The sequence below is a fragment of the Caretta caretta genome, chromosome 10 (genome assembly GCF_965140235.1).
Source record: "Caretta caretta isolate rCarCar2 chromosome 10, rCarCar1.hap1, whole genome shotgun sequence".
NCBI classification, from domain to species: Eukaryota; Metazoa; Chordata; order Testudines; family Cheloniidae; genus Caretta; species Caretta caretta.
In genome coordinates this window covers 7753782-7768675 of record NC_134215.1, presented here as the reverse complement: position 1 = coordinate 7768675, position 14894 = coordinate 7753782, and the positions used below count along the sequence as shown (strand labels likewise).

General features: G+C 50.3%; 1 protein-coding gene across 2 annotated transcripts in view; it reads left to right on the top strand.

Moving 5' to 3' along the window:
- Positions 1-645: 645 nt before the first annotated feature.
- The window catches only part of RAI1 (retinoic acid induced 1), a 134039-nt gene continuing 119790 nt past the window's right edge, over positions 646-14894 (top strand). For both annotated transcript variants that reach the window (XR_007358913.2, XM_048867675.2), the window contains exon 1: positions 646-1023. The gene's annotated coding sequence lies outside the window, so the exon portion shown is untranslated. The remainder of the gene's footprint in view (positions 1024-14894) is intronic.

Sequence of the window (14894 nt, the reverse complement as noted above, 5' to 3'; positions counted from 1 at the left end):
TGGCCAGTGGGAGCTGCGATCGGCTGAACCTGCAGACGCAGCAGGTAAACAAAGTGGCCTGGCCTGAAGAAGCCTGTTCTTTATTGGTCTGGATTTTCTAAGCCTCTGCCCTGCTAATGGAGATTCTCCTTCACTTCACCATTCTTTTGGAAGGAGGATTGGAGCCAGAGTATATAAAATCCCCCTCAAGTGGCCAGAGGGTGCAGCATGGTGACCCCACCTGGCTGTGGATGTATCACCTCTCAAGGCACTTCCATCTGAGGAGAGGTTCATCTACCCATACATGAGCTTTCAGATCCAAATACATCCCTCCTTCCCCTAGGCTGAACTCTGAAAGCCCTATTAAATTGTAACAGCAAAACTGCCACTGAGAGGTAGCTTCCCAAAAAGCTGCAATAAGCCGCCTCAGTGCCCTGTCTCCTGCTAAAAGTCCGGCTTTCCTAAGCCAACGCCCGCCTTGAGTTGGTCGCTCGTGGCTCCAAGCGTCCTGCGGGAGGCCGCGGGCGGGGTACCCCCGGCGGGCTGGCACGGCCCCGGCTGGGAGGTCCGGCCCACGGCGGGGCAGCTCTGCAGACCCAACAGGACGCACCCGCGGGCAGGGCCACGTGGGCAAGCCGGCCGGCCGGCAGATGGGGCTGTCGGCCCGGGCAGAACACCTGGATTTCCCCGGAGGGAAACATGAGCGTGCACTTCCGACAGCATCCAGCCATGCCTCTAACTTTCTTCTCCCCCCCTCCTCGCCCGCTCGCCCTTCCTGTGCGAAGTGGGATCGGGCTGCCATCGACACCCGCGCCGGAGCGCGCTCGGCTGCAGGCGGAGCGGCGGCGGAGCGGGGCCAAGCCCGGGGGGCGCAGTCCCTGACTTGCCCGCGGGACTCGCCGGGGGAGCGGAGTGGGGCGAGGCGGGGAGGAAATCCGGCCGCGGGGGGCGCTCCCATGGATGGGCACCGGAGGAGCTTCCGCGCCCCGCGTCCCTGGCCCGGCTGCCCCGCTAGGCGCCTGCGGTGAGCGGCGGCGGAGCGAGGTAAGAGTGGCGGAGCCTCGCCCGGCTCGGGGGGGAGCGGAGCGCTCGGGGCTGCGGCAGCGGCTCCCCGGGGAGGCAAGGCCCGAGCGTGCCCTGGGGCTCCGGGCCGGGCTGGCGGCGAAGGCGCCGGGGAGCAGCCAGCGGGGGCGTGGGGGTGTGTGGGGGTCGGGGACAGCTACTCTGGCTCCGGCTGCCTCCGCTGCTGCCCGGCTCCGGAGACCGATCCGGGGCCCCGCGGGGAGGCGAGAGCCCCTGGCTGCAAGTGACTCCACGTCGCAGCGGGCCGGCCGGCTGCAGCCCAGCCGCTGGGCGCGCGGGGTCTGTGCTCCGGGCCCCCTGTGATTCCCAGGCTGCGGGGGGGCGGCCCGGCCCAGCCCAGCCCGGGCCCTGCTGCCAACTTTCCAGGGAGCCCCCGAGCTGCGCTTCTCTCCCTTCCACCCACCCCCACGAGCCTAACCCGGCGTCTGCCCGTGCCTGGCTCCTGAGGGGAGGAACAAGACAAGCCCTGCAGCGGGTCTTTCCCTCCTGCTGCAGTTCCCAGGCCGGGGCCAGCACAGGGAGCCTCTGAACCAAACCCCCGAGGACCGAGACAGAAGTTTGCATTTTGACAGTAAAGTTTGAGGACCTCCGGCCTGGGAGCCCGGGCATCCCCCGTCTACCTCTTCTGCTGGAGCAGATTTTTCAGCCGCAGACCTGCTTTTTGTGCAGCGCTGGCTATTGCAGAGAAATCCGCAGACAGAAAAGGTAGTGGGAGCCCCGAGGCCGCTCCACAGAGAGTAAACAGCCCCCCTGCACCAGGCGGCCCGAGTGTCAGCCTGAAGGAGACACTGTATATTATTTCCCTTCCGCGAGGAATAGACTTTTCAAGGGCTTTCCATCTGTTTGCAATACATCTTGGCTGACGTCGCGGACCTGTCGGAGCCTTTAATTGACGTCAGAGCAGGGGAACTGCTGGGGTGTGTGTTTGCTCCCTGCTGCCTGGACAGGAACGGCCAAGCCGCCCCCGAGAACGATCAATCCCTTCTCTGCAAAAGCCTGCGGTGGTCGGTGGGCCCTACCTCTGCCCCCTTTGTAGCGGCTCCCAAGCAACCTGCCCCTCCAGCTGGCCTCTTCTGAGGGCTCAGAATGGAGCCCTGTACTCAGCCTGAAACAGAGATGGGGTCTCCAGCTAGGGGAGTGTCTCAGAGGCCTGGCGGAGGCCGGGTTCATATGGTCATGGTGTGTAATCACATTGGGGCCCCCAAAAGTGCAGGGCCTCTCACAGGGCAGATCCAATTGCTCCTGCCTACAGCCAGCTGTAAAGACCCTTCAGCGCCCAGCAGCTGCCTCCCGCTGCAGGTCTGTGTCTTTGGCGCTAGGGGTAAAAGTGCCTCCCTGACAGCACATTGTGAGGAGCAGGATCCTACCCACCCCAGGGATACAGCTCTGCCCCCCCCCCCATAACATCCGAACAGAACCAATGTAGTGCTAGAACTCGAGACATCGTCCTTGCTGTCGTGATGGAGGGGATGGTCTGTGAGTCGTGTTCGGCTCTGTGGGTCTTGGGTCACGTAATGATCAGTGCCAAGGGCACCGTAACAGGAAGGATTTTCATTCTCATTTATTGTTCCTAAAAACACTTTAAAATGGGGAAAATGACATTTTTATCCCCATTTGCAAAGACTGGAAAGCAGAGGGAGAGGAGCAGTTATGCCCAGGGTCTCACCATGGGTCAGTTGCAGAGCTAGGTCTAAAACCCAGAAGTTTTGATTTCCCAGTCCTAACCGCTGGACTTCCCTAGTTTATACCAATCAAAGTTCCCTTGAGCCATTGGCTCATTGGGCTGATGTGGTTGAAGCATGTCTGTTTCACAGCCAAGGGACAGGAGGAAGCAATGTGGCCTGCATCACATCCCACTGCCTTTGGCTGCCCTAAGCTGATGGTTTGGGTACCCGTTTTGCAGCTGGGTGAACTGGAGGTGACCTTTCAGTGTGAGATCGAGCGAGACTCAAATGTAAACCTTCAGGATTGTAGTTATGCCTTAACCGTTCAGCCATTGCACCAATGGCTGATGAAAATGCAGCTTGAGCTATGTTGGGGGATGGGTTAGAAAAGGATATTAAGCAGCCGGTAAAAATGGAGAAAAGAACCTGTTTTATGGTAGGTCTCTCTCCGACCCTACTGAATCTCCCACTGACATAAGGATGACCCAGGTCCCCAACTACGTTAAGACAGGGCTTTAAAAATGGCCGCGTGATATAATGACAATGACTTAATGTTTCTCTACTGCCTTTTGTCCAGGAGGCCTGCAAAGTGCTTTGCAGGCTGCACTGGGGTCACTTTAACAACCACTGAAATGCAGCTTCCTCTGGGGTGCAACATGAGTTGTTTCGAACAGGAAATGAGGAAGAATACTACACCCGCTTGAAGCTACATGGGGAAATTTAGAGAAGTAGAATAGATCTAAATTGGGAATTTAATTACAAGACAACTACAGATACCATCCTTGTCTCATGAAGAGACCACCCATGCTGGGGACCTGTGTCCAATGTCTCACCCATAAGATGTATCTCCCGGTATAGTTGGAAATCCACACAGCTGTGGATTCTGAAGAGGAACACTATCAGGAAATAGTTTCTGGGTTCATCTAGGCAGGTCAGCTGCTCCTAAACGTGTATTTTAAGGGGCCCTGCTGTCACACACACACCGCGCACTCAGGTAAATGGTTTGCCTCTCCCAAAAGTCCCCACCACCCATTGTCTCTGAGCCACTCTACTGCTACTCTGTAGATTGAGTAACTGGGTCCGTTTTGATTTCCTCCACAAACTGGTGCCAGAACCCAAGTGAGGGGAACCACAGGTTGGAAGAAGGCAACCTAGAGGCTTATCCTTGTAGATGGGACCTCACGTGTTATTTCATTGAGAGCCCTGAAAAACCAATCTTTTCTCCTGCATTAAACCTCCTTCTGAGCTGCAAACATTAGGTTCTTATCTGGGGATATTCAGATCTGGGTTTTGGTTCCACTCCATATAGGGCTCACCAATGAAGTTTGGATCCACAGCCAAACTTCTCCAAAATACAGGCCTGTTTAAATCTAGGCTTTACATTCAGGACCATCCCTAGTTTAATTACATCTTTGTAACCACCTAGTGCTAGGCTGTTAAAGACAAGGGAAGGTGAGCTGTGAATCCTGCTCACGCACTGGTCAGTGAAAACACCGGAACTTTTGGGATACTAGAGGGTTTGTTTAACTGGTAGAACAGGCTGCAGCTTCAGAGCATGAACTCCTGAAAGCACTGTGAAACTGAGCCCTAGGCGACGTGCCAGTAACCGACCTCCGGACCCCGAGAGTTTCAGTTAACCAGGGTTTTATTCTCACAGGTTTCCTCGCTCTTATCGTTTTCCCCCATTCCAGCGCAGGCCACCTTTAAAACTTTTGTCAGTTGCAGCCACACCTGCAGGAGCAGACCCATCTGTGGGTTTCCTCTCGCTGCGGGTGCGGCATGCCTGCACCACAGGCTTTGCATTCACAGAACGAAGTGGAAAAGTGACCCAATAGAACAGCTGATAGGCTGGGTTGGAAAAGGAGGTGCGGGGGCCAAAAAGACCAAAAAAATTATTCCTCTCAAACTTTCACATTTATAATCTACCGTAAATAGTCAGATCCTCAGCAGCTGGGCTTGATTTGCCGCTCATTTTAGCCTGGACTATACAGAGAGAAGCCCCATTTCAAACCAGTGCAGGCTATCTGTGCTAACAGTTTGCATTGATGCAGCTACGCTGATATAGCTACATTTGTGCAAAACACCACCCTGTAGTCATGGCCTTGCCTGGTTTTGTACAGATGTTGCCCCATTAACTCCATTGGCATTTACTCCTGATTTACGCCAGCGTAAGTGACAGGAGAATCGGGCCCAGTGTTTTCAGGTAGGTCCTGCCGCATGGTTATGCCCACAGATGCAGGTTGCTGTATCAAACATACAATTACAGCTGGAAAACACAGACTTCGTGACTTTGTTTCAGCTGAAGTCTTTTCATTATTAATATCAGCTGCTGACACCCGACTCCCCACTGCCCTGCACCTTGGGCTGCCATTTACCCCGAGTGTGAAAACGCTGCCATGTCGGAATGGTGCCGTCCTACACCCACTTTCCATTCATGGACGTGACAACACCAGGAACCACTCACGTGCTGGCAGCAGCAGAGGAGTGACAGTTTGCACCTCCTTTATTCATTGTGACCACTAATGCAGGCTAGGGCAACTCTGAGGGACGCCCTTAAATTACAGTCCTGCTGCAGTGGCCCCAATAGGGTTTTGCAGGGGGATGGAATCGCTGGAGGGAGCTCCTGTCCCCTCTCCTTCAGCCCACACACGCCCTGTCCCCAGCCCACGCTGCAACACTCCTTGTTCCTGGAGCCAGCTCTGTTCCTGGCACAGGGGACACATGCACCAGGGATCCTCCCCCGGGGAAACCATGACACCTGCCCTGTGACCCCTTTGTGTCAGCACTGCCCAGCAATGATCAATAGGGCCCGAGGCTTAAGGTAGGAGGGAATCAGGCCTAGCACATCCAGGTGGAACTTTTTACAGCAAGGACAGCCAAAGTGTGGACAAGGAGCTGAATGCAGCCCAAGTGGCCGTCACCTGTAATGTGGGAGTGCGGCCCATGAATACTATAGGCCCTCGACCATCTTGATCTTAGCGGTTTTGAAGCAAGATGGAGCATGGCCTGCTAGGATTTGTTTCCCAGGCCACGCCACCCTAATAAATAGGATGGACAGCTCCAGGCTGCTCCATTCTAGGCCAGTTAGACGTTGACAGGGCAGCCCTTGATGTCACCAAGTTTGGGTGCCCTAGTTTGAGTGCCTGGGTACGATGGGTTTTGCTCACAGATTGGCTTTGAGTCATTTTTTGTCTTTAAATGACAACTCTTTGCCTTTAAATTTGCATGTATAGGTGGGGAACACGACAGCCCAATGCAAGAGGGTGAGACTTCTTATAAAAAGAACGAGTCGGGTTTTATTATCCCTTTGAGACGAACAGAGAAAATCTATACTGAAGGCATGAAATAGCAATAAAAATGGACTTTTTGCCAAAGCAAAATTAATTGAGTGAATCTCACTCCTCAAGCCTCAGCTCTGAGAGGCTTATGAGCTGGATATGAACCGCGCTGGCCCCTTCCAGGCTGTGATCCCCAGAGGATGAGAGGCAAAGCCCTCCCTCTGCTCCTGAGCACTGGATAATTAAACAAGATGTGACCAGTATACAGGAGCAAAGGGACTCTCGCTCTGGGCCTTCACATCAGTGACTGATCCCCACAAGTTTCAGTGCGACCCAATATCTTAGATGGAAGTCCTCTAGGGCAGGGACTCTATTTATCTGTATCTGTTCAGAGTCCAGCACCACAAGCCCTGGTCCTGTTTGGGTCTTTTGGGTGCTCCCATAACATAAATAATTTACTTATCCTAATAATACAGAGTTTGGTGGGTCTCAGCCCCAGCCTCTCATCTTTCCACAGTCCCAGAAACTCGGTGTAATCGGCCTAAATATCACCAGTATTAATTTTTGGGGAAGCAGCCAAGATGAGTTATTGCAGAAGATGCTCCCTCCAGCTGAACTTGGACGTCAACAGACTGTTTTGATGGCCTGTCCTAGGCTGGCCTTTTGCTAGTCCTGATCTTCTTGGGATGAAGTCTTGTTCCTACAAACTAGTTTCTTTCCACGTCTCCATTTACTGTCCAAGGCCATTGAAGGCAATGACCCTCCTAGGAGCTTCCTGCACAAAATCTTCATCACAGGGGGACAACCTCACCATGGCCTCACCCTTTGATGTACGTCTGCAGTGGGTCCAGCTATGCTCTGCTGGTATTTTTCAGTGGGAGGACGGAGGGAAGAGCCGTGGCGAGAGACCAGCGAGGTGACAGAAGGACTCTTCTCGGCAGCTGGTGCAAAGAGGACGAAATTGCATAAACCTCCGGAGTGTACCAGAGACGCGGAGATTAAATAGCAGGAGAGCTGGGAGGCAGAAGCAGCTTCCAGGCGGGAGAAAGGAAAAAAAAGGACAATTTGAACATGAATCTCCTCCCCCTCGATGTCTACCCTCCAATTCTGAGGTCCCAGATTCAGAACCATCAAAATATAGCCCTTTTCAATCCCTTATCTCATGGCAGCAGAAACAATTGGCCTGTGAAGAAGGGGGAAACAATCTGTTTGACTGACAAACAAAAACACATTTCTGCACAAAAGGAGGAGGAGGCGGCAGCTGTCTGGCTGCTGCTTCTGCTTTTTCATTCCCCTCCCTCCCCTGTCCCCGTGCTGGCTGGCGGTGTCGAAGCCGAGCGGTTGCTTCTGCCAGCGAGACACCCGATGTTCTAACTGGCTGAGTTCAATGTCAGGGGCTCGGCAGCAAATGTCATTGTCAGCCCTGCTGTTTCCAGCCACGGCGGTGCTGACGCAAGCCACTCGTGTCACAACGGAGAAGGGTTCTGGGGGATGCGGAGGGAAATTTGGCAGCCTTGGTGACCGTCTGCCCTCCCCAGCTGACTGGCTCTGGTGCAAGACTGGGGCAGAGGAGGGGCACTACGCAGTGGCGGAGAGGAAGCGGGCCCATGTGGTAGCAGAGTGAGGACTCAGTCTAGAGAGAGACTGACCAAAGATGGGGCTTTGTGAGGAGCTGAGCTGGATTTCCAGAGGGGAAATTCAGCCAGATTGCCAGTCATCTGCTGAGATCTCAAAGCATGGGCAGCCTCGTCTGATGGTTACAGCATCAGGACACCGGGGTTCTGCTCCCTGGTTTTCCTGCTGACTCACGCTGTGACTTTGGACCACTCAGTTAACAGTGCTATGCCTCAGCTTCCCTTTCAGCAAACCAAGGATGATGATAGCTACCCAACAGTGTAAGGCTTTGAGAGCCTTGGATTAAAGGCACTATTTGAAGCATAACATTGTTTTATTATGCAAACACCCTAGCCACCAAGGTGTTGCTGAGAATCCATTTGGGCATTCCTATCGCAGGAGACATCAGGAGAGCCCACTGAGTTTGAGATGCTCTCTGTCTCCCCACCATGATTTCCCGTCTTTGTAAGCATTTCCGTTGATTTTTTCCTTTTAAAAGGAAAGGAAAAGAAGCTGGATTTTTTTTTCCCTTCCCCATGCTGCATCTTCTGTGAGCTTTGATTGGGTGCAGTATCACTTTCCTGTCTAATATGGCCCTTCTGGGGACACTGTTTGGCTCTGTCAAGAGGTGAAAAGGGAATCTGAAAATACAAGTGTCATCCCCAGTGCCTACTAGTGCATGGAGAAGTGTAAGAACAGAGTCTGAGATGGCCTACTGTGACTAGATAATGTATCCAAATGTGAAAAGGCAATAAACAAAGTGTAAAGAATGCAAAAAGAGACATTGAAGCCACAGTGAGATTCCTAATTGCCCTTAGTCCAAGGTTGGTGTCAGTGGGAACTAAATAGGAGAGATTACCTCTTATTAGTGGGCTACTCAACTTTTTAAAAATTTGGTCTGTTGCGCTACTCATCAAGTAGCAAAGCAACACCACATTATAAAAATGTCGTTTGCTCACCATGGGATTCAGGATGAGTGGCCCGCAATTCATGAATGGTGAATTTCAACAGTTCTTTTTGATGCATCAGCCCAAGCATGTTATGCCAAGCCCTTTCTGTACACACTCATCTGTGTATACTTGTACAAAGTTGGTACAAATAGAAGATATTTGGACCAGTTCCAATGAAAGCGCATCTCCCAATGCTTTATTGGGATCTCCAGTTCAGAGACTTATGAGTTGAAGGACAAAAACCATTAATGCCTGCATCTGCTGTAACAAGCTTCTAGAGCCAATGAGCATGTACCCTGAAGTAGCTACAAAAGAGTGGTACACCAGGAAATTACAGAAGGAGAATTACTAGGACAAAATGCTGAGGAGTTACACCTTTTGCAAGTGGAAGAGAATGGCTAGCGAGCGGCCAAGCTAACAACTATACTGTCCACATCAGTGTCATACGTCATAACCCACCCTGAGAGTCAGTGCTGCTGGAGGAACAAAAGACAGTTGAAGCAAACCAAAAAAAGCTGGCTCTCTTTAGGACGTTCAGAATGGTGCTGCGGGTGCCCATGTACTCACCAGAGTAACACTTGCCCTTCTAGTTTGCTGACAATGACAAAAACAGTAAAGGTAGGCCCCAGGTGGCAGACCTGCCTCTGCAGCCAGACAGGTCACAGCCAAAGGAATTGTTTGGCTGTCAAGAAGTGTCTGTGTGATCAGAAAACCCCTGAGATTCAGAGATGGTGCAGTAGTTCTTGATGGAAGTCTAACAGCCTGGCCTCCACCCTGGCCGTCTCTATTTGTGTGCCTTGGTGACTGCCAGCGTTAGTTAAAGGTGGGTGGTTTTGGTTGACTTTATTTCGTTGCACTCGATTTTTCACAAGAAAGGGAAGGTGCAGTGGTAGCTAACCCCTGTCATGTGACTGGGTGCGAGACATTCGTGTCACTTGGGCCAGGAAATAAAACCAGTCTCCTATCAGCCCAGCCCTTGATTACAGCAGTAACCTGTCCATAGTCCGTATCTTCAGACAGTGTTACCCGTGATCCTCCCTGTACCAACGCATTTTGCCCGCGGAGGGAAAGTGAACCGCTATCAAAGAGCTTTGCAAAAATAGAGAGCCAATTGCAGAATTCCCATCTTTGACACAGCAATGGGGTTCCTATACAGAGAGTGGGGTTCCCAGCATTCAGTGCTCCATCTTGAGCCGGGGACCTTCACTTGGATCCAGTTGGAGCATTGCATGCTGGAACATGTAGTCTGTAAGGGCCAGACGTCCATGTTAAATGTAAGCAAGGCCTGGGCCTGGGCCTGCACTTTGGTCACTTCTTGCCATCTTGGCTGCTCTTGGTTCACTGTGCCGGCCAGGGAAACAGGCCACCAGCTCTATTATCGATGGCAGTTAACCAAGCCACATGCAAAATGGGCACCACAGGACCTGTCAGCCTTTGGGAGGCTCAGTGGTGTTCATTGCCATCCTCTGGGGAGGTCCACGGAGACCTTTAAAAGACCTTTCATCCTTTTCAGGATGGACAAGCCCTGTCAGCTTCGGCCGCTGTTCTCCAATTCACTGCTCCGAGTGAGGATGTACCAGCCCTTTGGTCTAAAGCTGGGACCCCTCATTGGTCCTTTTTTCCAGTAAAGCCATGCAGAAGAAGGGGAACACAAGAAAGGGAGACCTAAAGGAATGAAAGGCCCGTTACAGTGGTTCTAGCGGTGATAAAAGAAACCAAGAGAAGGAGAGATGAGCGGCAGCAGTGCAAATTAACGGATCCACTTGGCTGGTGACTGACAGATGCTGTTTCTCCAATCAGCCTAGCGATGCACTGGTGCCAATCAGCTGTTGCAGCCGACTAGCTTTGGCATGGCTGTCGTGACAGTGTACCCCCCTCCCGAGTGCAGCCCCGACTCTCTCTCCTGCCCTGGGCCTCTTTGTGCCCCATGCTTCTCCTCTCAGCTGCCCCCCAAATGCAAGCTCCAGTCCCACCTTCCTTCCTCAGCTGCCTCCCTGAAACGCCTTCCTTCTCCTCACAGTTCCATCTGCCTTTACACGACCCCTCTCCCAGCCTGCTCCCTATTTCAGACTTACCTCCCCATCAGTGCAAGACCAGCTGGGGATTCACTAGCCGAGCAGGGTGGAGGCAGTACAAAAACCACAGTATAATAAAATCAGACGAAGCCCCTAGAGTTTGACTGCTAGCGAAAAGGACAGGTCAGGCTAAGCTGCCTGCCTCTGGCTGCTCAGCCCTTCCCGACTACAGACACATTAAAACAGGTTGGAAGGCTGCTCTAATCACTTACAGGATGAGGCAGGGGCTTTGACTCAGCCTGGTACAGCGGGAAGTACAGAGATCTGACAAAAACTTATCTGACTACCATGTCCCCCATCACCAGACTATCTGAGCGCCTCGCAGACTTTAATGTATATATCATCACATATCCTGTGAGGTAGGGCAGTGCTGTTATTCGCATTGGACATATGGGGAACTGAGGGACTAAGGCCCAGCTCCTCAGAGGTATGTAGGGGCCCTACTCCTATTGAAATCTGGATTTAGGTGCCAAAATATCTTTGAGGCTCTAGGCCTAGGTGACTTGTCCAAGGTCACATAGGGAGTCTGTAGCAGAGCAGGAGGTTGAACCCAGGTTTTCCAAGTCCCAGGCTGAAGCCTGACCCACTTGGCCATCTGTCACAGGTCAGGACAATTGCACCTGTACTCCCCATCCATAATCCGGCAATGACACCCACTTTAGGCTCCCAGCTCCTAAACTGTCACCTCTGTTGTGTGGAGACTTGCGTCTCTCTTCCCTCCTGATGGGTTTTTCCAGGCTGCACAGCTCCCTGCCTACACTGAGGTCCCCAGCGAGCCGGACAGTCTACACAGGCCTGCTTCGCTTTCTCCCCAGCGGCTATAAACAGCATAATTGCCCATAGTTAGAATTTACCACTTAGTTCTCTCTAAGCAAGCACATATATTCTTCAGGTGAAAGCATTACAGAGAAAACCTATTAAAACCAATACAAGAACCTGCATGCATGCTAATAAGCTTACCAGAGATCATCCCAACTCTGACGTGGGCTCTGGCAGGTGAGCAGTCCTTCAAACTCCACCCAGAGGTTTTTCCGTGGCTACAAGTTCAACACCTTTTGCTCAGAACAAACCCCCCTATGAATCTGAGAGTCACTGCTTTATACAGCTTGGACCTTTGATCTTGGGACCCTGGGAACGGACGATGGGTTACTCCTCAGGGCATAGCTTCAAAAGGTTGGGTCTGAGCACAGTTGCCAACTTTCACACGGTAAATAAGCACCCTGACTTTCACAATAAGCCAAAAATCAAGCTAATCTCATTTCAAAACAAGCCAATCCCTAAGAACCCCAACACGCTATGTGACTCGATCCCCACAGCGTGCAGTCTGGGACTGTGGTGGGCCCGCTGTGCACCTCTGACTCCCTTCCCCCCTCCTTGCCCTCCCTTGCCCTTGCTTGCCAGGATCCGATGAAAAAAAAGAAGCAACAAGCTACAAGCCAAAAACTAGCCAACAAGCAACTCACAAGCCAATTAAGCCAAAACCAAGCCCAATTTCTGCGTTTTTTTTAATGAGTTTGGCATGTCTGGTCTGGAGGTGAGAATCTGTATTCCCCCCATCCCATGTATTTCCTAGGAACCCCACTCAGCGAACATTTTGTTCTTGTCTGGCACCATTGTTTAAAAGACTCGGAACACTTCCCAGGGTTTACATTAGTCATGTCTCCCCCCTAGAGACTTTCTAGATAATTCCACAATAGTACATAAATATTTGCATTTTTAATGCAGTACACTCCTAAAATGCTTAAACATAATTTGATAAGGTTTAACTTAATTCAATAAGGTTTGTCCAGGATACTGCAGGAAATTGCTAAATCTTTCACACCGGCCTTCTGCTTTTTACCTTTCTTTCCTCTTACTCGTCCAACTCTGTATTCTGAGGCTGCCCTGAGTTCCAACTGTCCAGCCTCCAGGACATGCAGAAAGCTGTAGCCCGCTCTCTCAAGCAAAACCAGGACACTATCCGATCACCGCAATCTCAAATGCCAGCATTGGCTCCCCTCTTCATTTCAAGACCCAGTCCCAAAATGCCTGCCTTGTTTTTAAAGCCTCTCAGCCCAGCCTGTCTCAGGGACCTCAGCTTCACTCTGCTTCTCTACATTTGGTCCCGACACACAACCAAACTACTTTTGGTGCAAGAGCATCTGTCACCTGGAGCAGCCTTCCTATAGCTCGTTGCTTCATTAACTTGCCACTGGTTTGCAAATAATTTCCCCCTTGCCTGGAATACGTAATTTATCTTTATGTTACTGTTAATTCTGGAAAGCGTTTTGGATTAGAGTTTGCATGAAAAATACTATACATCTTGAAGCTGTTCTGTAGTGTACTCTTCTGTGTTTTATACAGTACCAAGAATGTTGTGGGATCGATCGAGCTATCTTAGCATCTGGGCACTGGTATCATATAATAATTTATGCTGTGTGAATAATTCGTAACAATTATTCAATGAATTTCATTTCTTTTCTGTTCACAAGTCGTTTGTGTTTTCCTTCAGTTGCATTCATGATTCAAAATGACTTTCCGTTCCCCCAGTTGTATTCGTTATTCAGAATTATTCTCCAGATAATTTCTGCAAATAATTCTTGATGCTCACTCTTTTGGGAGGTGTTCATTATGAATATGTAATTTCAGAAATTAGAGGTGCTTTTATTGGCCTCTTAGGTCACATGATATGTTTCTGCTTCCTGACTGGATGAGTGTAACTCTTAGAGTCAGGTTTTTGGTGCGAGTGCTTGCAAATAAGAATTTTAAATCCACTTTCTCCAAATATCCTGCAATCGCTGCTCAAAAATTAACTGTTCTGGCAAATATTCCTTCTGATAAACGCCTTGGCCACAATATTCGGAGAATGTAAACACAAGAGTGGCACAAGTGCAACTGAATTTCATTTATGTAAAAATTTGCGTGAAGGTTTATGGAGACTTTTTTGCAAAATTCCCTAGCTCCAGTAATAATAATAATCAAAATAATCTTAATATGGAAAAATAATGTTGTAAAAAGACATTGATAATAACCATACTTTGCTTATAAATCCTTCCATCTCATGATCTTATTATGCTTTACAAACACTGGTTAGTTGAGCCAAAGCCCTCTGTGAGTTTGGTCTGTGTTATTATCCCATTTTATACTGTAGATTCTGATCCTTTACTTTCATCCTATTCTGCAATGAACGCCAAGCAGAGAGAGATCAAGGACTAAATATTTCCCTGATTTACACCTCATGCAAACGAGACTCCAGCCGTCTCACACAGAGTTGGAGTCAGGGCAGTTTATGACCCAAGTGACTTGCCTGTGGTCACGCAGAAGATCTGTGATACAGCTGGAAATGGAGCCAAGGTCTCTTGATTCTTGCTCTGCTGCTTTGACCACAAGCGCAGCCTTTCTCCCATTTAGAGATCAAAACTAAATGGTGCACAGAGTTCAGACATTTTCTCTAACTGGCAGGCTGGCTCCTGCCACCTCTTGTAGAATCTCTTCAGTTCTAGGTTTTTTTTTTTTCTTTTTTGGTATCAGTGTGAGTCAGAAAGGCCCCACCCTTCCCCCCATTTAATAACACACACTGGCATGGCATATTTATGCCTCCAAAGTGGAGCATTGTGTTAGCATTCTTGTTGGTACAGCACACACACTCCATGGCCTCGTGCTTCCAACAGCTGCTGCTGCTGATTTCCCTTAAAAATAAAACCCCTGGAAAGGCACGGTGGAGATATCTTAAAAGCAGAGCTGTGGCATGCAGTTAATCATATCCTCTTAACAGGTTTATTCGCTCATTAAATATTTAAGACTCGTTTCACTTTATCAATAGCGTGGAGGCATGTGGGCCCTGTGCGAAGATTTATGCACACAATAGGACTGGCTCATTTGGGGTTATTGGAAGGCAGCTGAGGGCCGGCTAGAATTTCACCAATGGGGAGATTTTTGCTTTTTGTACCTAGGTTATAGATTCTGATTGCAATTTGAAGGCAACTAGGGCATTTAGCCCCGCAGCTCCTATTGGGAGTTGGGGGGCAAAGTTCCCCCAGTTGGGTTTGAAAATCTCAGTCTATTTTAAAAAGCAGGAGCAGAGAAGATCAGGAAACATGATTGCGCTGTAAATAGCCCCTCTTGTACTAGGTATTAGCAGCGTTTTGTGTGGTAGAATAATAATTAAAAACAAAACCTGTGAAAGCAATAGATGTGCCGGGACAGAGTTTTGGGGAGCAGGGTTTTGATCCCAGCTTCCGGCTGCTGTTTGTAGAAGGGTCTTTGCTGTTG